Source organism: Podarcis cretensis, assembly GCF_951804945.1.
Source record: "Podarcis cretensis genome assembly, chromosome: 10".
Lineage (NCBI taxonomy): Eukaryota > Metazoa > Chordata > Lepidosauria > Squamata > Lacertidae > Podarcis > Podarcis cretensis.
The window spans coordinates 37,957,335-37,982,256 of NC_137179.1; the positions used below are offsets into that span (position 1 = coordinate 37,957,335).

Here is a 24,922-nt window from a genome sequence, read left to right on the forward strand (position 1 = left end):
TGCTTATTGTGCCACAATGTCATTGAATTTTCCATGACGCTTAATGTTGTTTTCACCTCAGTTTTAAGGAAAGACAAACTAAAAGCTAAAAAAAAAAATCCAAACAAAATCAGTAGCAACTGGGAGTCATGTGTCTTTTTGTGAAAGCAGAAGGCAATCAATGTTCAGTTGGTAGTGCATGAGACTCTTAATCCCAGGTCGTGGGTTCAAGCCCTACTTTGGGTAAAGGATTCCTGCAGCTCTATGATTCTAAACAAATAGTTTCTCTACTCTGAGTGTTGAAGACAACAAGCAAATCATCTTTCCCCTCCCATTTCTCTTTCATATTCTGTTTGAGTAAAGTTTGAGTTCAGGATCTGTCTTACAAATACTTCCACCATGACCCTCCTTCCTGTTTCTTTCATCTTAAATAGATGATGACTGCTGCCACATAAATCTCGGAAATAAATCAGAGAACATGTTGCAGTTGCAAATCATTTGGAACAAAGACAAGTATTTTGGTCTTGGCAGCAATTCATCTGATTGTGTCAGATTCATTGTCTACATTATGGACAATTTCTATAGTCCAATTTATAGGACATAGACTGGAAATATGGTAGCAGATCGTGCTTCTTTTCTATTTAATGTTGATTTTTTACCTCCTCCCCTGCATCACATCTGTCCAAACTATCTGGCCACTGAGTTGTGAACTCTTATGAGAACAAGGCTTGTCTTCTTTCTTTCTCACCTGTGCATTACACTGTGGAGGAAACGGGGCGGAGACAAAGGAGAATATTTTTGTTGACAATGTGATAGGTCAAGCATATTTATGGGTCCTGTCATCATAATTCATAAGCTTCTATCAGAAGAAAGCATAATCCAGTTTCATTCCCAGAGAATTTCTGTTATTATTTTCTATCTGAGCTGGAATTTGTTACGATTCTACTCACAGTGACTGTCTATTTTCCTATTTTAGGCCTGCATTGTACAATGTTACCCTATGCTTTGGTTTTGAGAAACAGGTTCAGTCATCTCTTAAGATATCATCACCAAATTTGGCATGAGGGTTCCTAAAGTGGAGATGGCAGTCTTAATCAATATTTGGATTCCAGGCATAATTGTGATTCAATATGGCAACCAAACCATAACTTTGGTGTGACTTCACCTGGCTTTTTTGACACAGGCTTGGCCACCTTCCAATATATCATTTCCAAACTCAGCACAAAGTTTTCTGAGGTGAGGCAGAGGTGAATTTAGTTCAGTCACACTGGGCACAGAGCCTTGGGGGCACTACTGGGGATGCTGCAAATATGATTTAGAATGGAGCACGAGAGGTGGAGGGTGTCACTTAGGGCGCTGCTGAAATTTGATGCCCTAAGAGCTGCCGCTGGGGTTGGCGGTGTTTCATTGATGTTTGGATGCCAGGTGCCATTTTGAATCAAGATGGTGAGCTCAAGCGTGACTTTGGTGTGACTTCACTCCATTTTTGGCATGATGGGCACAAACTCACAAATTACACTATGCATTCTAAAATCACAATATTGGGGGGGGGGGGTTTCCTGAAAATTCCCGGGCATTGCTAGTCACACCCTGTTAGTGCTATATAAAGGAGAAACATCTGCTGATTTGGGAATCTTGCCAAGTTAGAGGCTGCATTAAATTATGGCTGAATGTTCACGTCAAAAATTTCCTGTTTATTAATGATTAACTATAAAAGATAGGTCCTCTGCTTGTAGACCCAGTGAATATCTGAGATAAGATCTCCTTCTAAACATGCTATGATTTATTATTATTATTATTATTATTATTATTATTATGGGATGCGGGTGGCGCTGTGGGTAAAACCTCAGCGCCTAGGACTTGCCGATCACATGGTCGGCGGTTCTAATCCCTGTGGCGGGGTGCGCTCCCGTCATTCGGTCCCAGTGCCTGCCAACCTAGCAGTTCGAAAGCACCCCCGGGTGCAAGTAGATAAATAGGGACCGCTTACCAGCGGGAAGGTAAACGGCGTTCCGTGTGCTGCGCTGGCTCGCCAGATGCAGCTTGTCACGCTGGCCACGTGACCCGGAAGTGTCTGCGGACAGCGCTGGCTCCCGGCCTATAGAGTGAGATGAGCGCACAACCCTAGAGCCTGGCAAGACTGGCCTGTACGGGCAGGGGTACCTTTACCTATTATTATTATTATTATTATTATTATTTATTGTTATTATTCGTAGTAGTAGGGACTCTACCATATCTGAATCTACAGAAACTAGGCATTGTATAATGATAAAAATAGCTTGCTTCTACTGAAAAAGAAAAGAAACACAAGACTTTAGTTGTCTTCTTTTCATCCCCTTTAAACAATGTATGTCTTTCCAGTCATATTTCTAATTTTATTCTTCCTCAAGTGATTTATTTTTCAACCCCCTTGCCCCAAATAATTCTACATAAGCTAAAGTGGTTTCCCAAAGGCTTGTTCTCACATCTTTCCCTCTTGAACTTCTTCATGTTTTTGACATGTCACAGAGTTCAACTACTTTGCTAACAGGGTATTTAAAGCATGCTTTCTGTCAGAAAGCTCTCCTGACACATCAGCCTACGCATTGTTCTGTTTCTGCCAATAAGCCTTTTAGCGATATAGAACTGCATGTTTGTTTAGCTGTCAGGGCACAACACAGTTTGAGCCTCAATCAAATGTTTTAAGTTGGCTTAGAACATTGAAGAGATTGCAAAATTTGTTTTGGCCTCAATAGCCTATGTCAATTTATACATACTAAGTTTAGAGCTTGTTCTGCATTTCATTCTAAGAACTCAATCTTCTGCTTACTCAAAAGAAAGCCAGAACTTACTTACTTCCAAGGAAAAGTCAAAGGCATGCAGCTTTTTTGGTTTTTTTACATTTATTTAATTGTAAATAAGATCATCAGGTCAAGTGCCCAAAGCTAAGAGCATCTGCAGAATGGGTAGATACAGTTCAAATGTCCAAGTGTCAGAGAACTGTAAAGCTGGAACATGTTTGAGACTACAGTTCCCATCAGCCCCAGCCAGCATAGCTATGGCCAGTGATGATGCACAGGGCACCATGTTAGCCAGAACTGGTATTTATACTCTCTGTTTGGAGCAAGAGCAGCTGAATCCAGAAGTGCATATGTACCCAAGAAGTCTAGTTCCTGCCTCCACATGGACCAGTTTTGTTGAAAGCTGACTACTTAATTCATCACTACCTCCTGAATCCATACCCTTCCAACTGTCCTGTTTTCAGTGGGGCATCCCGGATAACAGAAACCAATCTTGGAATGTCTCAATTAAGACTGGCACCCTGGTGTGAGTCAACCCAACCCTGCTGACAAGCACCAGAGCACTTTCTGGGATCACTTTGGCAATTGTCAACGGGTCGTGCCAAAGCGCCTCTGCCCTGGCTCGTCCCTTTGACAATCGCCAAGGTGCCTTCCAGCAAGGCACACCAGCAATCTCAAAGGGATGCACCAAAGCACCTTGGCAGGCCTCGCAGAGGAGGAGGAGACAACCTCAACATGCAAACCTGGTAGACCTTCATCTTGGTATTGGTTGTTAGCATCATATTCTCCAGTACCCTTTTGGAGAGGTGAGCCTTAGCTGTAACTGTCTTGCCAAAGGAACCAGGCCTGTTGGCAGACCAACTCCATGCTGCAGAGATGTCTGCAAACATGACATGAAAACTGGCAACATCAACCTTGCCATGTGGGAATCCCTTGCAGTGATCATCCATAACAGTGACCAGAGGAAGAATGGCCACTGGGAGGAGCACAAATGCCATGGTGCATCTGCATCAGCAAAACCAGATGCCTTCATCTACCCCAGCTGCAATGAAACATCTCCTGTATGAGTCTCTATAACCACAGCAGGCACTGTAACCTTCCAACAGTTTGACTTCACCCCTAAAGGCACACTTCTCCGATGTCTCCTGAGACAGGCCGATGTGAGCAACAACTGAGAATTGTAGCTCTGGTGTGAATATGGTCACTAAGTGTGAGGTGTATCTTGCATCTATGATACTTGCTGGTGGAGCTCAACCTGAGAAGGCATTAAAGAAGGGAAGAATTTTGCAGTGCACAACTGTAAATGAAGCTGTATAGTCACACTAAGTGTGTGTGTTGGGGTGGGGGTGTGGATAGAGGATTTCCATTGTTCATGAAGCCAGGATCCCCCAAAGCTAACCTGATGGACAGACTAAGCATGTGGTTTAGGTCTCATGGCATTTTAGCTCCTATAACATCCCTCTAGCCTCTCTATGCATCTATAGTTGTTTGATAGAAGCCTGAAAGCAACAGCTGCTTTCTTCATCTTATGAACTTTATATAACCTACTTCATAACGTTCTGTGGAGCCTATTTTCCCTTTGTATTAAAAGGGAAAATCCAGTCCACAGTGCAAGAACGTGAGCAACCCAAGCAGCTAAGAACTGCTTAGTTCTTTTTGTGCTCAGTGCAGTTGAATTTGTAATAAGAGCTGAACCAGATGTTTTCAGATGCTCATAGACAACTGTAGGAAGAGAAAGAGAGAGATGAGGCAATGAAGGGACTGTTCTGAAGGGATTTGATTCTCTGCAAGAAGCCTTTTTTCAGTCATTTATCAACTTGACAACACTGTTGCAGCGCTCTGCCATGGCTGGTGAAGCACTTTCCCCATAAAAGTCATTTCAATGCATGCAATCAGCATCGTCTGAGAAATGGCAGAAAATGGACTTCACGTAGAAAATTACATGTACTCAACCTATGCCACAGATATTAGAGAAACATGTGGATGTAATAGCACTCTTCTCCCAAGATGGGGGCACCATCTTGTCACAAAACCATAGAACTGTAGAGTTGGAAGGGACTCGCAATGGTCATCTAGTCTAACCCCCTGCAATGCAGAAATCTCAACTAAATCATCCATTCTTCCTGATGTTTAGTCAGATGTTTGTTCTGAAGGGATTTGATTCTCAAGCAGAAAAGTAACTTGGGCCAGCTCTGTCTGTATTTCAGATTCATTTTAAAATACTTTTGTGACTGGCTGCTCCTCTTTCAGATATGTCTCTTTCCCATGCTAACAAAAGATAACCACTGCATTTATATTTTATTAGGAGCTGTTGCCAATATGAACTTGGCAAGCAGGCAACACACCCAGCTGTAAGGCTGCTTTTGATTAGGTTCTTGTTCTGTAGAATTATGGAGGCAAATTTATTTTTTAAAGTTTCCTGTTCTGTAAACATAGCCTGATTCAGCAATGAGTGAACCTTGAACACTTTTATAAACTTATTTTAAGTGGCCGGCTGATGTAGGTTTGGGTGATGGAATCAACAAAATGAGTCAGAGGTAGCTTTGATGGTTATAGATCACAAGGGAAATGCATTGGGAAGAGTGGTCATTTTGTACTTACCATCTGGAGAAAATCTTTCTAATGTATATTTTTACAAGGTACCTGTTTCATAAAATAGGTCTCTTAAGGGATGGCTTAATATTTAGGTAGCCAAAGATACTATCTATGTTGCCTTCTTTAAATATAGCATATCAAATTTTCTATTTCTTTCTTCTTCTTTTTTAAACCTACTTTTTTATAAAGAAGTTACAGTGGCCTGGTCTGTACATCAAATTAAACCATTGTTAAAAATAAACTATGGATTCATATCAATAACCAGCATGTTAGTGCATGCCGATCAAAAGTCCCCCACTTCACTCCACTATCACTTGTACTGTTTCCATGGAGAAGGTACTTATGCTTTGTTCTTTCTCTCTCTAACACACACACACACAGAAACCAAAGTCTAGCAGAACTGATAGGGGAGATGGAAACTCCCCAGCTGGGTCAACTTCTTTGCTTGCAGGACAGAGTTGAACAATGATACCATGTTGTTTTAAATGGATTGTTTTAGGCTTTATTGGTTGTCAGGGATGGGCAGGGCTCTGAAGAGCATGTGGCGGAGGCAGGGCACCAGGGCAGTGACCCAGGAGAGGAGACCAGTGATTTAGGGGGGGAGTGACGCCACCCGCAAGGCAGGATCCAGGGAAGGAGGGAATATCAGGGCACCCCAAGGCAGAAGAAGGTGTGCAAGATATGGTGGTGGAAGAAGAAGGGACAGGTCAGATGAGGGACGATGGGTCAGTAGAGTCCCGACCTTTCCCTGCCCACTGTCTTCTAGAGCTAGAAGGGCTTGAAGAGGGAAGAGCACTAATCATTTCTGTGCAGGAGACATCTTAGGTTGCAGGCATGCAACCCAAAGGAGGGGATACAAGCCAGAGGAGGGGAGGGACCCCACTGTTGCTGCAACTGCTCCATAGGGCCCAGACCTGTGGACAGGTGCCTAGAGGCTACAAGTGTGTAAGCATGTTTATCTGGAACATCATGAAAGCTGCTGTGTTTCTTTTGCCAATAAGGAGTTAACTATCAGACATGTCCCTTCCTTATCTGGGCGGGCCATGATAGTAGTCTATTTTGGCATGTAATTTCAACTGAAAAGCAGGTCATGCTATCTGAATAAATCAAATAATTAAGTAAACACCTGTGGTCCCAGATAGACTTCATGGTAACAGTTTTTTTTAAAAATGTGATAGCTGTGTGAAGAGCTAACGTGAAGAGTTTCATATTGCAGGGCAGCGGCTGAAGAAGGAGCAAAAAGGGTTTTCTCCTGTGTGTGTTTCTTGTGGCTGATTAGCTGTTCTCCCTGTGCAAAGGTCAGAGGGGGCAGGGTTTCTGTTGAGGTAGGTGATTAGCTGTGGGAGGAGCTTATCAGAGCTTGCAGGGCAGCGCAATTTGATCTAGATCAATTTGATCTATCTTTAGATTTAGGGGAGCTAGTCTCAAAAGTTTGTTGGGGGAGACCTAGGGTTTTTGGGGGGGGAGTTACTTGTCCTGTCTGCACGCTTCTTATGGTGGAGGACCACTGTAGCCAGCCCCAACGACACGTTCTCAAGATGGAGAGTGAGGGAACAGCTGCAGTCGCCTGCGGTTCCTGCACAATGTTTGCCATCTTGCCAAAGGTTGCAGGCAGCTTTACCTGCAGCAATTGCATGTTGATTGCCCTCTTAAAAGACAAAGTCCAGCAACTGGAGGAACGTGTGGCTACGCTCCAAAGAATTAGAGAGCTGGAGCTCTTCTTGGAAGCAACAGAGCACACCGTCTCCACCAAGGAGGAGACAGGGGACTCCCCTGAGAAGGAGGCTAGTTCACCAACACAGGAGCCAGATATATGGAGAAACGTGACTCAAAGAAGTAGGAGGCCCAGGGTTCGCTCTGATTGTTTAGAAATACACAGTCGCTTTGAGGTCCTCTCCCCTAGAATGGAAGACGAAGAGCAGACTCCATTTGAGGATCTCTCCCTCGTTACAGTCGATCAGGTATATGAAGACGAGCAGCAAAGTCAGTCCTCAGGGAATGTGCAGGCGACCTTGGAACAGACAGATCACGGAAGAACCCCGACCAAACCTAAGAGGAGGCGTGTAGTGGTGATAGGGGATTCCCTACTGAGGGGAACAGAAGCAGTGATCTGTGGGCCTGACAAGATGTCTCAGGAAGTGTGCTGTCTCCCCGGGGCTAAGATCCAAGATGTAACTGAACGACTACAAGGAATCATAAAACCCACTGACAAATACCCCTTCCTCTTGGTTCATGTGGGAACCAATGACACTGCAAGCAATAGCCTCCAGAAGATCAAAAGAGACTATGAGGCTCTGGGCAGGAAATTGAAGCAATTAAATGCACAAATTGTCATCTCATCTGTCCTCCCAGTTGAACGACGTGGCCCAGGGAGAGAGAGAAAAATAGTGGAAGTGAACAGCTGGCTTCGCAAATGGTGTAAACAGGAACGGTTTGGATTCTTAGATCACGGACTGCAGTTTCTTGAAGATGGACTTCTGGCAAGCGATGGGCTGCACCTCACAACGGTTGGGAGGAATGTTTTTGCCAAAAATCTCAGACACCTCATCAGGAGGGCTTTAAACTGACTAATGTGGGGGAGGAAGACAGTGCTCCTGAAGGTAGGAGTCTATCAATTGATGAACATGATCATCCAAATGTCACAGACCAAATGGAGCAAACAGCACGCAGACCTAGTGGTGGGAGGAAAAAATCCTTAAATAAGAGACACGGGGGAATGATTAATGGACTTCAATGTCTGTACACTAATGCGCAAAGCATGGGTAATAAACAAGATGAGCTTGAGCTCTTGGTACAGCAAACTAAATATGACATAATAGGCATCACTGAAACCTGGTGGGATAAGTCCCACGACTGGAATGTAATAATGGAGGGTTACAATCTATTTCAGAGAAACAGACCAGACAAGAAAGGAGGAGGAGTGGCGTTATATGTCAGGGATGTGTATACCTGTGAAGAGATCCAAGATTTAGAACCTCAAAGCCAAAGTGAGAGCATTTGGGTCAAAATTAAGGGAGAGGTGAATAACAGGGACCTCATTGTGGGAGTTTACTATAGATCCCCAAGCCAAACGGAGGACATAGATGATGCCTTCCTGGAACAGATGGCCAAGCATGCAAAAGGAAGGGAGATAGTAGTAATGGGGGACTTCAATTACCCGGATATTTGCTGGATGTCAAACTCAGCCAAGAGCATAAGGTCAAACAGATTCCTCACTGGCCTTGCAGACAACTTCATTGTCCAGAAAGTGGGAGAAGCAACAAGAGGAACAGCCATTTTAGATCTGGTCCTAACCAATGTTGATGACCTGGTTAGTGGGGTAGAAGTGGAAGGATCATTAGGCGCGAGTGATCATGCTCTTCTGAAGTTTACTATACAGCGGAAAGGAGCAGCCAAGCATACTAGGACTCAATTTCTTGACTTTAAGAAAGCCGACTTCATAAAACTTAGGGAAGTGCTGGGTGAGATCCCATGGACAGTAATACTAAAAGGAAAGGGAGTTCATGATGGCTGGGAGTTTGTTAAGAGGGAGATAGTAAAAGCACAACTTCAGGCAATACCAATGAGACGGAAACATGGAAGGTGCCTAAAGAAGCCAGGGTGGCTATCTAAAGAACTTTTAACTGAGTTAAGATTAAAAAAGGATGTGTACAAAAAATGGAAAAGGGGGGAAACCACCAAAGAGGAATTCAAACAAATAGCCAGCACGTGTAGACACAAAGTCAGAAAAGCTAAAGCACAGAATGAATTCAGGCTTGCTAGAGAGGTTAAAAGCAACAAAAAAGGCTTTTATGGGTATGTTCGTAGCAAAAGGAAGAACAAAGAAACAGTGGGGTCACTCAGAGGAGAAGATGGTGAAATGCAAACAGGGGACACAGAAAGGGCTGAACTCCTCAATGCCTTCTTTCCTCAGTCTTCTCCGATAAAGAAAACAATGCCCGACCTGAAGAATTTGGAGCAAATGATTCAGCAGAGGAAACACAGCCCAGAATAACTAAGGAGATAGTACAAGAATACTTGGCTAGTTTAGATGTATTCAAGTCTCCAGGGCCAGATGAACTGCATCCAAGAGTATTAAAAGAACTGGCAGATGTGATCTCAGAACCACTGGCAGTCATCTTTGAGAATTCCTGGAGAACAGGCAAAGTCCCGGCAGACTGGAGGAGGGCAAATGTTGTCCCTATTTTCAAAAAGGGGAAAAGAGAGGACCCAAATAATTACCACCCAGTCAGTCTGACATCAATACCAGGGAAGATTCTGGAGCGGATCATTAAGCAAACAGTCTGTGAGCACCTAGAAAGGAATACTGTGATCACCAATAGTCAGCATGGAGAGATATATCTAGATTTGTCTGGCAGGGCAAAAAGCCCAGAATTAAGTTTAAGATACTAACTGATGCGAAAGAAAGAGGGGGCTTTGCCCTGCCAGACCTAAAGTTGTATTATGAAGCCGCAGCCTTTTGCTGGCTAAAAGACTGGCTACTTCTCGAAGACACTGACGTATTGGATTTGGAAGGGTTTAACAATGCCTTTGGTTGGCATGCATATCTATGGTACGATAAGGTTAAGATTAATAAGGTCTTTAAGAACCATATTGTCAGGAAAGCAGATTTTAAAGTCTGGACAAAATACAAAGACTTATTGGAAAATAAAACTCCGAGGTGGCTTTCACCTCTGGAAGCTAAGGCCCGAAAAAGACCCAATATGGAGGCCAACTGGCCAAAATATTGGGAAATATTAGAAAAAGACGGAGACAATTGGAAATTGCAGAGTTTGGAGAAAATGAAGGATAAAGTGCGAGACTGGTTACATTACGCTCAGATTAAAGAAGTTTTTAAAAATGACAAAAAGGTAGGGTTCCAGGTGGAGAAATCGAAGTTGGAAACAGAATTGTTAGAACCAAAAACTAAGGTATTATCAAGAATGTATAACTTGCTGCTGAAATGGAATACACAAGACGAAATGGTTAAATCGGTTATGATAAAGTGGGCTCAGGATATTGGGCATAATATTATGTTTGAGGACTGGGAAAGGTTGTGGACCACCGGGCTGAACTTCACTGCATGTAATGCTTTGAAGGAAAATGTAATGAAAATGATATATAGATGGTACATGACCCCAGTTAAACTTGCCAAAATATACCATTTGTCTGATAATAAATGTTGGAAATGTAAAGAACATGAAGGAACATTCTTTCACCTCTGGTGGACTTGCCCTAGAGTGAAGGCCTTCTGGGAAATGATTTATAATGAGTTGAAAAAGGTATTTAAGTATACCTTCACTAAGAAACCAGAGGCCTTCCTTCTGGGCATTGTCGGCCAGAAGGTGTTAAAGAAGGACCGAACATTTTTTATGTATGCAACAACGGCAGCAAGGATACTCATTGCCAAGAGTTGGAAAACTCAAGATCTACCCACACTGGAAGAGTGGCAGATGCAGCTGATGGACTATATGCAACTGGCCGAGATGACTGGCAGAATTCGAGACCTGGGAGAAGAGAGGGTTGAAGAAGACTGGAAGAAATTCAAGATTTATCTACAAAAGTATTGTAATTTGGTTGAAGGCTAAGAAGGATGCTAGATCATGAATAATTGCCTACCACTGAATTAGATTTGAAATTGACGATAAGTGAGATTGAGGGAAATATAAAATTTGTGGAGAATAGATTAAATTAACTGAACAAAATTTAAGAATATAAACAAGATGATAAATTGCTGGGAAAAATTTATAACGATGTAAGTGGGAGTGGGAGACGTGAGGGAGTCCAAAGAAGTTCTGAAAAATGTGTTATGATTCATGTTATATTGTTTATTATTTTTGCATTTTGTATTTTAAAAAATCTCAATAAATATTTATAAAAAAAAAATCAGATGCCAAGTGGAAAAAAAAAAAAAAAGAGAATTCCTGGAGAACAGGCAAAGTCCCGGCAGACTGGAGGAGGGCAAATGTTGTCCCTATTTTCAAAAAGGGGAAAAGAGAGGACCCAAATAATTACCACCCAGTCAGTCTGACATCAATACCAGGGAAGATTCTGGAGCGGATCATTAAGCAAACAGTCTGTGAGCACCTAGAAAGGAATACTGTGATCACCAATAGTCAGCATGGATTTCTGAAAAATAAGTCATGTCAGACTAACCTGATCTCGTTTTTTGACAGAATTACAAGCCTGGTAGATGAAGGGAACGTAGTGGATGTAGCCTACCTTGATTTCAGCAAGGCATTTGACAAGGTGCCCCTTGATATTCTTGTAAAGAAGCTGGTAAAATGCGGTCTTGACTATGCTACCACTCAGTGGATTTGTAACTGGCTGACTGACCGAACCCAAAGGGTGCTCATCAATGGTTCCTCTTCATCCTGGAGAAGAGTGACTAGTGGGGTGCCACAGGGTTCTGTCTTGGGCCCAGTCTTATTCAACATCTTTATCAACGACTTGGATGATGGACTCAAGGGCATCCTGATCAAATTTGCAGATGACACCAAACTGGGAGGGGTGGCTAACACCCCAGAGGACAGGATCACACTTCAAAACGACCTTGACAGATTAGAGAACTGGGCCAAAACAAACAAGATGAATTTTAACAGGGAGAAATGTAAAGTATTGCACTTGGGCAAAAAAAATGAGAGGCACAAATACAAGATGGGTGACACCTGGCTTGAGAGCAGTACATGTGAAAAGGATCTAGGAGTCTTGGTTGACCACAAAATTGACATGAGCCAACAGTGTGACGCGGCAGCTAAAAAAGCCAATGCAATTCTGGGCTGCATGAATAGGAGTATAGCATCTAGATCAAGGGAAGTAATAGTGCCACTGTATTCTGCTCTGGTCAGACCTCACCTGGAGTACTGTGTCCAGTTCTGGGCACCACAGTTCAAGAAGGACACTGACAAACTGGAACGTGTCCAGAGGAGGGCAACCAAAATGGTCAAAGGCCTGGAAACGATGCCTTATGAGGAACGGCTAAGGGAGCTGGGCATGTTTAGCCTGGAGAAGAGGAGGTTAAGGGGTGATATGATAGCCATGTTCAAATATATAAAAGGATGTCACATAGAGGAGGGAGAAAGGTTGTTTTCTGCTGCTCCAGAGAAGCGGACACGGAGCAATGGTTCCAAACTACAAGAAAAAAGATTCCACCTAAACATTAGGAAGAACTTCCTGACAGTAAGAGCTGTTCGACAGTGGAATTTGCTGCCAAGGAGTGTGGTGCAGTCTCCTTCTTTGGAGGTCTTTAAGCAGAGGCTTGACAACCATATGTCAGGAGTGCTCTGATGGTGTTTCCTGCTTGGCAGGGGGTTGGACTCGATGGCCCTTGTGGTCTCTTCCAACTCTATGATTCTATGATTCTATGATTCTATATTTGGGATATGGTTCATCTCCTGCTCTCTCTGAAATTTGGAGTGGCTTGACATAACAGAAAAGAATCAAACTGAGTATAGCTTATGTTTCATCAGATCTCCCACCCTTGTGAGATTACAGGACAAAACTTCACTAGAGGACCTAAACTTCACTACAGTGGCGTAACCAATATGGATTGCCTTTTAAAAAACCATTTGAACTGGAACTCTGTGATACTGGGACTGTGTGACAGTATTTGGGGGAGAATGAAAAGGTGTGAAGATGGAGAGGTTTAATTAAATTTTTTTATTAGTAATTATGCTTAAGGTTGTTAGGGTAGGCAGCTTTTTTCCTGTGTGATCATTTGAAGTGGTACAGCTGTGTTATATTTCTTATATGTCACATTGATATTGAAGTTTGCCTGCTTTCAGTGCAAGTCACATTGATACTGTAATGTTAGGTGATAAATAAATCAAATGCACAAACCACTCTACTGTAGATTGGCACAGGCAATTAATTTCATTGCAAACTATTATCTGAAAAATATGTATTTTCTGAATAGGATCTTGGAGTACATTCCCTAATATGGGATAACACAACATCTCCTTAAAGGGGCCCTTAATGCATTTTTAGCAAGTCACTTCATGACATTCTTTACAAAAAAAATCCAAGAAGTACAAGATGAAAGAATGCTGGACTAATGAAGAAGGCAATGTGACCAGAATGTTGGGGAGGAACGGCTCCTCTAAGTCTCTGTGTTAGGAGTCTAAAGTGCACATGCAAACTCTGAAAAAGCAGGGCTGCTCTTGGAAATATGAGGAAAGTCCATGTCACAAGGCAATAAACTACACAGTCCTGTTACTTTCCTTGCCACACAAGCAATAGGCTGGATCCTGGGAAACATCCACAATGATTACACAAATTAGAATAAACATCCTAGAGCTTTTTCTCCTTCTATTTCTTTTTCCTCTTGCTTCATTATCATGTCTGAAGCTTCATTTCATGAATGATTAACATTTTATTGTGATACACTTTTAAATACATCCATAATATGCATATGTCTGTAAGGTAGCATGTAAAGTAGTCCAGGAGGTATGGATTAGGTCAGTTCCTCAAACAGCCTTATCATAAGGTATGTGTTAACATTTCTCTGGATCACGGTCAGCTTAGCTTCAGGCTCGTACTTGTACAACTAAAAATATGCCGTCAGGGAAATCCATCTTCCATTGTAATACTTTTCTCAGTTTGAGCAGAAGAGGCAAACAGAATTCAGTGCACTCGACAAAATACTAATTCTTAGCCAAGTGTCAAGCAAAGGGTTACAAACTGGAAACCACTAGGTCCTAAATTGGGATCAACACCCATAAATCCATTGCCATGCATCTTAGTCTGCTGGTCGCTATACCACACCCCTGCACAATCACTCATTTTCATGCTTCTCAGTTCTAGCTTACAATGATAACATACTGCTCACAACATCTGCAACATCTGATGCTGCCACCATGGTTGAATAGGAGGGGTTTTATTTTCTTGCAAGATCTTGGGGCCCCTGCATCTCATGCAGCCTAGCAAAATCTCAGGAGAGAGTGCTTGCTTCCATTAAAAGGATGGGCCACCATCTTGCCTGAATTCTTTCCTCCTTTCCTCAAGTAGAGTAAACTTTCCCAGCCCTCCTTCCCTTGGTTTAGAGGCTCTCATTGAGGCTTGCTGTGGTCACTGATTAACAGGGGCACAGCATCATTCTTGCTTTGAATTACTACATTTTGGTCACATGGTTAAGCCAAGCAAGGATCATGTAAGGGGAATTCAAATGTGCCTGAAAAATATATATGAGTGGTATTGTGGGGCTGTGAAGATTAGCTTCATCTTCCTCTACCCATGCACCTGGTGGTGATGTGCCTGGTCATCTGGGCATTGGGTATGTGAGGAAGCTCTACACATGGACTTCTTGGACCAATGGGGTCCCTTGTATGGAGAAATTTCATGTGCTTACATCTGTATGCATGTAGAATCCTTTCACACACCACGTAAACACGCAGATGATGGCATGGCCAAGACCAGAGTCAGCAGGAAACAGATATCAGGTAACCATTTGATTCAGTACACATTTAAAGGTGAACTTACCTAGTCCACACTTTCCAGAATGATGTGCAAACTGAAACAGGGCCATTCTTTGAAATTCACACTGCTCCAAATCTTGCAATGCAGTCCTCCAGCCTAGCAATGCGTACGAAAACATGTATGTATTAGTGTAAAGATTATGATTTCTCCTTCCACTTAGATTGAACTTATTTTCTTCTCCTCAGCCACCTTTCCTTTCTCTCACTTCACCTCCCAGTCTCTCCAGAAGAAAGTTGTTCTCTCTCCCCACCCCCAGCATTCCAAAGCTCTTAGCACTATGTCACTCCTTTGGTTCTTTCCTCAGGCTGTTTGACGCTGCCGAGCATTCACATTCACAAAAACAATAAGTACTTTTGGCTGAGACCCCCAGTTTAGGCTGTTTCCTCTGTGTGCATAAAGCAGACAGAGAAAAGTTTTTCTTCCTCTCTTATAATATCAGAATTCAAGGATATTCAATTAACCTGAATGTTGGAAGTTTCAGAAACAGACAAAAGAAATCATTTATTCACACAGTCCATAGTTATACTATGGGATTTGCTCCCACAAGAAGTAACAATAGCCACCATATTGGATGGCTTTACAAGATGATCAGACAGATTCATGGCTGTCAAGGCTACCACTGGCTACCAACCACAGTGGCTATGTTCTGCCTTCACTGTTGGAAGCAGCATGCCTTTGCATGGTTGTTGCTGGGAGAGTGCTCTCAAGCTCAGGCCAAGCTTTCAGGCTTCCCATAGGCATTGGGTTGGCCACTGGGAGAACAGGATGTTAGACTAGCTGGACTTTTGGCCTGATCCAGCAGGCTCTGCTTACATGCTCCTATTACAGGAGTCCTATATCCTCTAACAGTTGCAATGGTATCATTTTAATAATATCATAGCATCAAAAAACCCAAATGAATCACCTGAAAGCAGAATTTGATATTGAATATTAGCAATGAGTGAACTCGCCTCAGCTTGATTCAGTTTATGTTCCTACCCCCCGCCCAAGAAATCTACCCCTTCTTTCTCAGCTTTCTTAAACAGAAATAAGGAATGAAGAAATGTTCCCCTGGTTCACTGTCAATCCCCCACCCAGCAAAATATTTAATCTTGAGAAAGTGAAAAGCTGGTGGGGAGGGTTCACTGGAGACATAAGCTCCACTGTTGTTAACTAGAATGAAATTCCACTGCATGCTCACAAACATCACTTCCTGCTAGGACCATGGGACTGATGGAGAATGCCTTCCCAAACAAATTCTGACTCACCTGATCTCTATGATACAATATATATTGAAACTCTCAAGGGTAAATAACAGCATCACACAATTAATGGCTCATGTCTTCTATAAATGCTGAGCCAAAATATTTTAGTTTCCTTATGTTTATGAAATTATGGACTCAACGCCTTGGAAAAAGCAAGCAAGGTAATGAAAAACATGGCAATGTGGCAGATTTAGCTTAAATGGTCTACTAAAAAGAAAGCTTTGAATTTAAATGCCACATATTTTACCTATTTCTTTTGTGTAGCGTCCGATGGTAAAGGGGGGGGGGGTTGTGTGTCTTATAGTCCATGAATGGAACTATGAGTAAGGAGAATGTGCCTACTTCCTTTGGAAATCGCTCATAGGAAGCCCAAATGTATCAGAAACAGATTGTGAAGAAATGTGTGGTCCCAGGACAAATGTTATAGATATATTCGTTTTCTGGGAAGTGTATTAAAACTAAGTTAATCATTTCTCTTTTCCTCTAGTCAATTAATGGGAAACAGCCATCTCCACCAACCCAAATGACGAGGATATGCTAACAGACCAGCGATGAACATCAATAACAGACTTTCTGAATGTTGTCTGGAGAATTAGCTGTCCCGAGCAGCAGCTGGCAAGTGTTGCACTGAAAGGCTAAGAAACAGCAATAACCTGCTGCTGCTGAGGGCAACCAAAAGAGGGAAAGGAACCTATTACCTAGCAGGAGATGCAAGATAAAAGTAGAAGCAGAAGGAAGCTGGAAAAACTAAGCACCATGCTGATGTGCAGCTGGTAGGAGTGCTCAGTGCAATGTTGACATCAACAGCCCTTACTCAAATTTCCTACTTCTCAGCAGTTATGTGCTTCCATGACTTTATACAACCTCTGCTTCCCTTGGTATCTTGCTTCTCCTTCCAATATGGGCACCAGACCCCTCACCCATTTGGTCATCACTCATGACTTGACTTAGCAGTGGCCATTTATTCCTACTGCTTACATCGGTCTGCACAACCTCATTGGCTGCTCCTGGAAACTAGCAGAAATCATGGTCACAAAAATTCTTAATTTTCTGTGTACCGTGCATGCTGACTCTAAATTCTAATGAAACTGACATTTTTATGAGCTTGTATTTGGTTGAAATGCTCTACTTCATTTGGAATATTAAAACAGAAAGCTTCGCAGTTCAAATATTTACGGTACATTACTGGAATAAATGTTAAACATTGGCATCAATTGGGATAAGCAGAATACATGAAGAGGAGAGGCTACAATGCAGTGGTAGAGCACCCTTTTTGCATGCAGAAAGCTCCAGTGTTTCCAGATTAAAAGACCCCAGGGAACAGGGCTGAGAAAGTTCTGTATATGACAACTTGGAGAGCTGCTGCCAGCCAGGGAAGACAATTGTTTCAAACAGTAAGTAAAACACTGCCAATAGTCAGTGCCATTTTTCTAGAAAAAGAGTTGCTGAAATTCACCATGAACAGCTCCCTCATTCTCTTAGAATGGCAATTGTGCCCACCTGAGAGGTGCTGGAACTAAGTTCCTGTGAGTTCCCTATAAAAACAAGCCCTGCCAGCAGTAATATTCCATCAGCTGTGTTTTCCACTGCAGTAATGGGGGCTTCTCTGATGCAAAGTCCCCCTACCAGAGGAAGTTGGTTTATGGGCATGTCCACTATATTCTAACACCACCCAGCTGCAAAGATGAGGGGGTAACAATTGTACACACAGAGCTGAGCTAAACTCTGCCCTTTTCTATCCCATTCATAGGCAGCAAATGGTGGATGTGGGGTTTTTTTTTGGGGGGGGGAATTCTTTCATAAGCTCATGAGGCTACAATTGGTAGCAGCTGCAGATGTTTTAGCACAGCTTAATAGATCTGCCTTCTCACCAAAAAAATACACAAAAAACTCTCAATGGCATTTGAGAGAGGTAGGGGGGATGGCAGCCATTACTGATTGCCACCTCTTTGAAGAAGAGCTCTGCCTCTATTGCCTGTGGTGGCGGAAGGACGGAAGGAGATGACAGATAGATGATAGATATAGATAGATAGATAGATAGATAGATAGATATAGATAGATAGATAGATAGATAGATAGATAGATGATAGATAGATAGATAGATAGATAGATAGATAGATAGATAGATGATAGATAGATAGATAGATAGATAAGATATAGACTGCCATCACCACTAAACTTTTCAAATAATTTTGCTCAACCTGCAAATCGCCCACCTCCCTTCAAAATTAGGGATCCTCTAAAATTCACTCCCCATCGCAACTTGAAAGCTTTCAAGCAAGACATTTCAGGTTTCCCCTAATCAGACTCTGTGAACAGATCCAACATTATGCATTTAAAGCAAATCAAACACACATTTAAATCACACGACTTCCGTCAAACAGTTATGAGAACTGAAGACCATACCCCTCATACAGACCTAACATTTACAGTACCTTTAACAAACAAAAGGTTTCTTTGGGGGAAAGTTGCAAGTTTTAAATGTGTGTTGAATGTGCTTTAAATGTATGGTATGGATCTGCCCTCAGTGTGTACAAGACAAATTTCTTGCCCTTTATATTCTTCTGATTTAAATGAGCTAGGCTCAGTGGTGGGTGGTGTGGGCACAAACCCATGGTACCTTTATTGTACAGTTCGCCCAGTTTGTGAATAGGGCTACAATCCTACTCAGAATGAAAGAAGCAGCACATAACAGTGAGAAATGTGTTGTTTCCAAGTTCCTGAAGAATATTCATTCCCATGTAAGTGGCAGGACAGTTTTACATGTAAAAGACAGGTCTAGCTACAAATGAGTTGCTGCACACCTTTCCACTTGATATGAATTACTTTAGAAATGCAAACAAGAGGATCAACATTAGACCCCCAGCTGACCTGCTCTTAACATTTCTGTGGAAGTCTATATATGGATCCTTCCCACTGGAAGCTACTGTATGTTTGCATGTGCATTTTGTACTGTACTTTACAAAATACTGTATTTCACAAAATAATGGTTTCTAATAATACTCAAGACAGTAGCTGAATTGCAAAAAGTACTAGCCAATGATGCCAAGGGTTTAACCAACACTGCAATTGTCAGCAAAATGGATAGCTTCTTTGGTAACCATCAATCATTCTGGCCGCCAAGAGATCAGAATAAATACAGCAAAAAAGTTATCTAATAGCTTTCATGTACTGTACACAGGAAAACTTGAAATAATTTGGTCCTTCTGAACACATTTTTGTTGTTGTTTACCAATCAGCTAAGCCAGGAGTTGTGTTTCATCTAACATTTTTGTGTAACAGCCTCAAAGAACCGATCAATAATAGAAAGATTTCCCTAGCATTCCAGTAGTAAAGGTAAAAGCATTCAAGTATGCATTTATTTTACCTCTGTAGGCTACCTACAATGCATTTCCCTCATGGAATTACTGCTTTCGGGTGGCAGTGGTGAATTTCACACACGTTCTCATGGCGGGTTTGACATATCACAGTTTCCTGATGAGGTGGTCAAGGAACCGTTCACTTACATTTTTTTTAAAGCCAGGGTGAAACCATCCTTTTCCCCCCAGGGAAAAACAGTTTAATCACAACAAACCAATGCTTTAATGGGCATTCTGGCACAGGAAACACAACTCAAGAGGCTTTAGAGAGTTTTACTGCCACTAACAGTTTTTGGGTTTTAAAAAAAGCTCTTTAAGAAGTGTAAAAAAGGATGGGGCCCCCCTCTGTTGACTACCTTGTCAAAACACTTAAGTCTCCTACTCCTAAACTCTGAGGGCATTTTCTTTTTGCCTCATGGCCCACACATTGCCAAAAAAGAAAAGGAAAGTTGGGATGGTTCAGCCAATTTTTAGATACAGCAAACCAGGGGTAGGCAACCTAAGGCCCGGGGGCCGGATGCGGCCCAATCACCTTCTCAATCCAACCCGCCGATGGTCCAGGAATCAGCATGTTTTTACATGAGTAGAATGTGTGCTTTTATTTAAAATGCATCTCTGGGTTATTTGCGGGGCATAGGAATTCGTTCATTTCCCTCCCCCCAAAAATATAGTCTGCCCCCCCTGCAAGGTCTGAGGGACGGTGGACTGGCCCACCGCTGAAAAAGGTTGCTGACCCCTGCAGCAAGCAATATAACCCCACTCTGAAAGGGCACAAGACTTGGCTCTCAGTATTTATACAAGGCCTGGCCTCAAGAGACCCCATAGCACCTGCCAACTGAAGGAGCCAATGCTGTCCATGCACTTGAGGAGGCCTCTGAGGCCTGAGAACCTATACACCCCAGTATATGTCTCATGTGATGCCCAGCTCCATAAATTTTGAGGTTCCCAGATCATTCCCCGGTGACCCTAACACAGTTGTACAAGAACAGGCAACTTGTAGGACTTAGGACCTTTTCACACTTACCATTTATAAAGGTATGGTTGCTGTTTGATCTGACATTTTTAAGAGTAAATTTTCAGCAGACCACCTGTGCCTTTGGCTACATATTCCTATTACTGGAGAGCTAGTGCATTTCTTGCCTTCCATTTATGGCAGGTTGAGCCCAAATTGAGAAAAGTTCTATGACTAGAGTCTCATCCATTACAAAAACACAAATATACTAATTATGGGCAGTGTCTGGCACTCCCCGCTAATGCCACTATAAAAGGTAAGTGTCGAAAGGCCCTTAACCTGCTGTTCTAGTGCAAAATCTTAGATATCTGTATACCAGATTGAAATTTGTAGTTTTATCCAGTGATGCTTTATCAGTGTCATACCTTGAGAAAACTGCTCTAGGATGCTGATCTATTGTTCACTGAATTAAATTAGGCAGATGGGGGTGGGGAAAATCCTGCTGACTTCTGTATACTTTGGATTAATGAGCTGTTTGGGCAGGTGCCTGAAATAGAAGAAAAACAGCTGTCATAACCTTATTTTAAAGATACACAATACTTGGTCGTCAAAAACATTAAATGAATTAAAGCTATGAACTTTCATACAGCATATTTGAGAAAGGCATTATTGGGCATTCAGTCTTCATGTCTGGAATTCCTTTCTCAGCAAAAAATGAGTAGAGCTTTCAGTATAACTTATATCGTTTTGCCATGAAAGTGCCTTTAAAGAGTTTCATGTGTGCTTCATCTGTTATACCCAACAATGAAATAATAATAAAAATTGCAAGGTAACTAAAGTGACTTCAATTTCAGTAGGACGAACGTTATGGTCCTATATACCAGGGGATAATTCCCATTGAATTCAATGTATTTTACTTTTGGGTAGAGCTGTATAGGACTGTACATAGGATAGCAAAACCCCAAGATCACAAAAGAGCTAAAACTAACCACAACAATAGGCCCCTTCATGTATTATATGTGTGGGCACTCCATGAGAATAAGGAGGTGGGGACACCACCCCCAATGTGATGCATCTCCCTGACTCCAACATCCATGTATTGAGCATGGACATCTGAGGAGGGCACATGTGCATATGTAGAGGCCATGTACATATGTTTCCACATGATGTGGAACCCTGGTTGTGGCAGGGATCCAGACCATGTGGAAACCAATGTGTGTAGAACTCTATGTGAGAATGCTTCCCTCTTCAGATATCCATGCTCAATGTGTCAGAAGTGGGGCTGATGTCATGCGGGATTCCAGGAGTGGAGCTTGAGAGATGCACAATGTCAGGAGAACAGGATAAGTGAAAACCCCTCAGGTGTATAACATCACTTCACTTTCCATGCTCAATGAGGGGCTACACTCCCTCCATTAGTGCATTCCTTGGCTACCTACATTGGAATGAAAGTGCTACTCATGGCCATTTTTTAACACAAATGGAGATAAGGTTGGCAGGTCATCTGTTATCCTGAGCCAAATTGTCAATTCATTTGTGCATCTACAGCAAGGACCTTTTCAAGGCCAAAAGTGCTGTATACATCTGTGCACACCTCTGCAGCTAAATCTGGCCGATAGCATTAGGCTTCTAATTTAAGACAGCTGTCTTCCACTATGGTCTTCAAGAGCATTAAAGCCAGCTTCAGTACAAGAATGTCAGCTTAAGTGGTTAGTGAATTACAGGCTTTTTCTACCCTTTTATCAATCATCCTCTCAATTTGTCTTCCCAAAACAGCTTCTGCTGCTTTTTGGATGCTAAACTTGCTCTTGTTTGTTAGAATGGAAAAACATAGTTTGCTTGAACTTTTAAAGTAGTTACCCAAATAGTCATCATTAATATGTCATTTTCTAATATTTTATAACAGTTTTTATTTTTACTTTTCAAAGCATTGTCTTTTGGCTCCCAGCTTCCATCAGTCCATTCCAGGTAAAAACACACAATACTTGCTCCTCTGTTTTTTGCTTTTTTTCTTGGAACCACATGCAATTTCAATCAGAAACAACAAAGAACATTTCTGGAATTAAATTTGGACATATAGAACCTAAGATGATGCATGCAGATGCTATTGCCTTAACCCAGACCCACCCAATTAACTCTTTCAAACAACCAATGGACACTTTATTTTTATTCAGCAAAGCATCTGGTTATAAAATAAACTTAGATAAGTAAGAATAATTAGCAGTAACTTCAATTTGAAACAGAATACAATTTACAATGGAAAGACAAGCCAGCTGGATACTTATCCTGACCTCAAATCAGTCACAATCTTAATATATTAATAACCACAATTGAAAAAGATTATAAACAAAAGATTAATAATCTACCATGGCTCAGGAGAACAGCCAGAGTTAAAATTAACATTCTATCACAAATAATATTTTGTTTATTAACAGCTCATTGAGACTGAATTACACAACATTATACAACTGGGAAGCGACCATAACAAAATTTATATTACTGAATAATGGTTCTGTGCAGAATGATCCCCCCTTTACCTTCTTGATGTTAATAAAGGATGGATAAATGTACAGACGCAGGTGGGACGCAGGTGGCTGGCGCTAAAGGTTAAAGCCTCAGCGCCTAGGACTTGCCGATCGAAAGGTCGGCGGTTCGAATCCCTGCGGCGGGGTGCGCTCCCGCTGCTTGGTCCCAGCGCCTGCCAACCTAGCAGTTCGAAAGCACCTCCGGGTGCAAGTAGATAAATAGGGACCGCTTACCGGCGGGAAGGTAAATGGCGTTTCTGTGTGCGGCTCTGGCTTGCCAGAGCAGCGATGTCACGCTGGCCACATGACCCGGAAGTGTCTCCGGACAGCGCTGGCCCCTGGCCTCTTAAGTGAGATGGGCGCACAACCCCAGAGTCTGTCAAGACTGGCCCGTACGGGCAGGGGTACCTTTACCTTTACTTTTTAAATGTACAAAATACTAAACACTATTATAATGATGTAACAAGACTAATTTCTATTAAAAACTGGTACCAACCAGGCAAAGTAGTTATAGCAGAACAGGAACATGCTAAGGGAAATTTTACAAATGTGCAATGGTTTAAACCATGGAGTTTAACTTGTAATCTACAAAATCTACTATCCAACTTTGGTGCCTCTTATTTTAGTAATCTGAAATGAGCAAATAGAAAACTCATCACAACTTGGCATCAAAAATCAATTTCACCAATTTATAGGTGGATCTTCAGTGATCATATAATCTCTTACAACGAGCTTGCTACTTTACCATGAGGTTAGCAACCCTTGCTTCTTCAGCACTTTCAAATTCAACACAGAGCCAGGGATAGCCAGGGTAGAGCATAAGACTCTTAATCTTAAGGTTATGGGTTTGAACCTCATGCCGGGCAAAAGATACCTTTTGCCGGGCAAAAGCAGAGAGGGCTGAACTAGATGGCCCCCAGGGTACCTTTCAACTCTACAATTCTGTGATTGTATATCATTGCCAAAATAGTCAGTCATGAAAAGACAATGCTTTAGAACTGTATTACAGGCCTCCCCCATTTTACGTGGGGTTTACGTTCCAACGCACTGCTCACGTCGATGAAATCATGTATAATTGAAACCCATTGAAAAAGCCTGAAAACACTCCATTCCTCTCCTGCTCTGCCCCACTCCGCCCCACTTTATGTGCCACAACTCTCCAGAAACTTGTGAGAAATGCTCATTGACTTTGTTTATTGATTGTGCTCCCTTTATAGGAGATCACCTACATACTACAAAAAAAAATCCAACTTCCATATTGATTCTGTATCCCTACCCTTTGCATATCATTTGTCAGCTTTGCCTTTGAGCCAGTACCACCGACTGGGCTCAACCACTTCAGCCCCGACTAGGCCAGGCGAGCTGGGGTAGCACCTCCAGAGACCTTCTTCTGCAGGAACAGGTCTAAGTGCTGTGGACTCACAACTAAGAGCTGTGAGCACTGAACTCACAGCCGTGCACAGCAGAGTACAGCAGAGCATAAATCTCCAGAGACCTTCTTCTGCAGGAACAGGTCTAAGTGCTGTGGACTCACAACTAAGAGCTGTGAGCACTGAACTCACAGCCGTGCACAGCAGAGTACAGCAGAGCATAAATCACTCGGACGACAGCGCTGAAGAATATCTTCTTTTATTCACTACAGCTACTGTACTATACAAACTATATACAAATGGAGACACTGGACTGCACTGAGTGTTACAGCTGCTTTCTGCAGTGACCTTATCTACACAGAGATAACACTCAGTCTCCTCCTTTGAAGTGAGGCTGGAGCGGAATAAGTACTGGAGCAAAATCCGCCCCCTCCTCTCTGGAAAATCACCAGATTCTTGCGATGGGAGGGGTGAAATATCCTCATCATTCACATGCTGATCCTAATTACTTCTTTCAGTAAGGAGCAGACGGGCACCTTGAGAAAGGGGGTTGCTGCCACTTGGAGAGCCTGCGTAAGTTGCACATCCACACAAAACATACCAAACCTGCACCAATGTTACCCAACTAGCAAAGCACAGATGACCAGCCATATCACTTGCCATGT

The 24,922-nt window shown here is 42.3% G+C and overlaps 1 long non-coding RNA gene across 7 annotated transcripts in view; it reads right to left on the bottom strand.

Moving 5' to 3' along the window:
- Nucleotides 1-24,922, bottom strand: part of LOC307225574 — a 196,414-nt gene that overhangs the window by 92,053 nt on the left and 79,439 nt on the right. For all 7 annotated transcript variants that reach the window (XR_013843074.1, XR_013843075.1, XR_013843076.1 and 4 more), the window contains exons 3-4: nt 20,788-20,909; nt 14,811-14,903 (exon numbers count right to left, since the gene is read on the bottom strand). This is a non-coding gene — a long non-coding RNA (uncharacterized lncRNA). The remainder of the gene's footprint in view (nt 1-14,810; nt 14,904-20,787; nt 20,910-24,922) is intronic.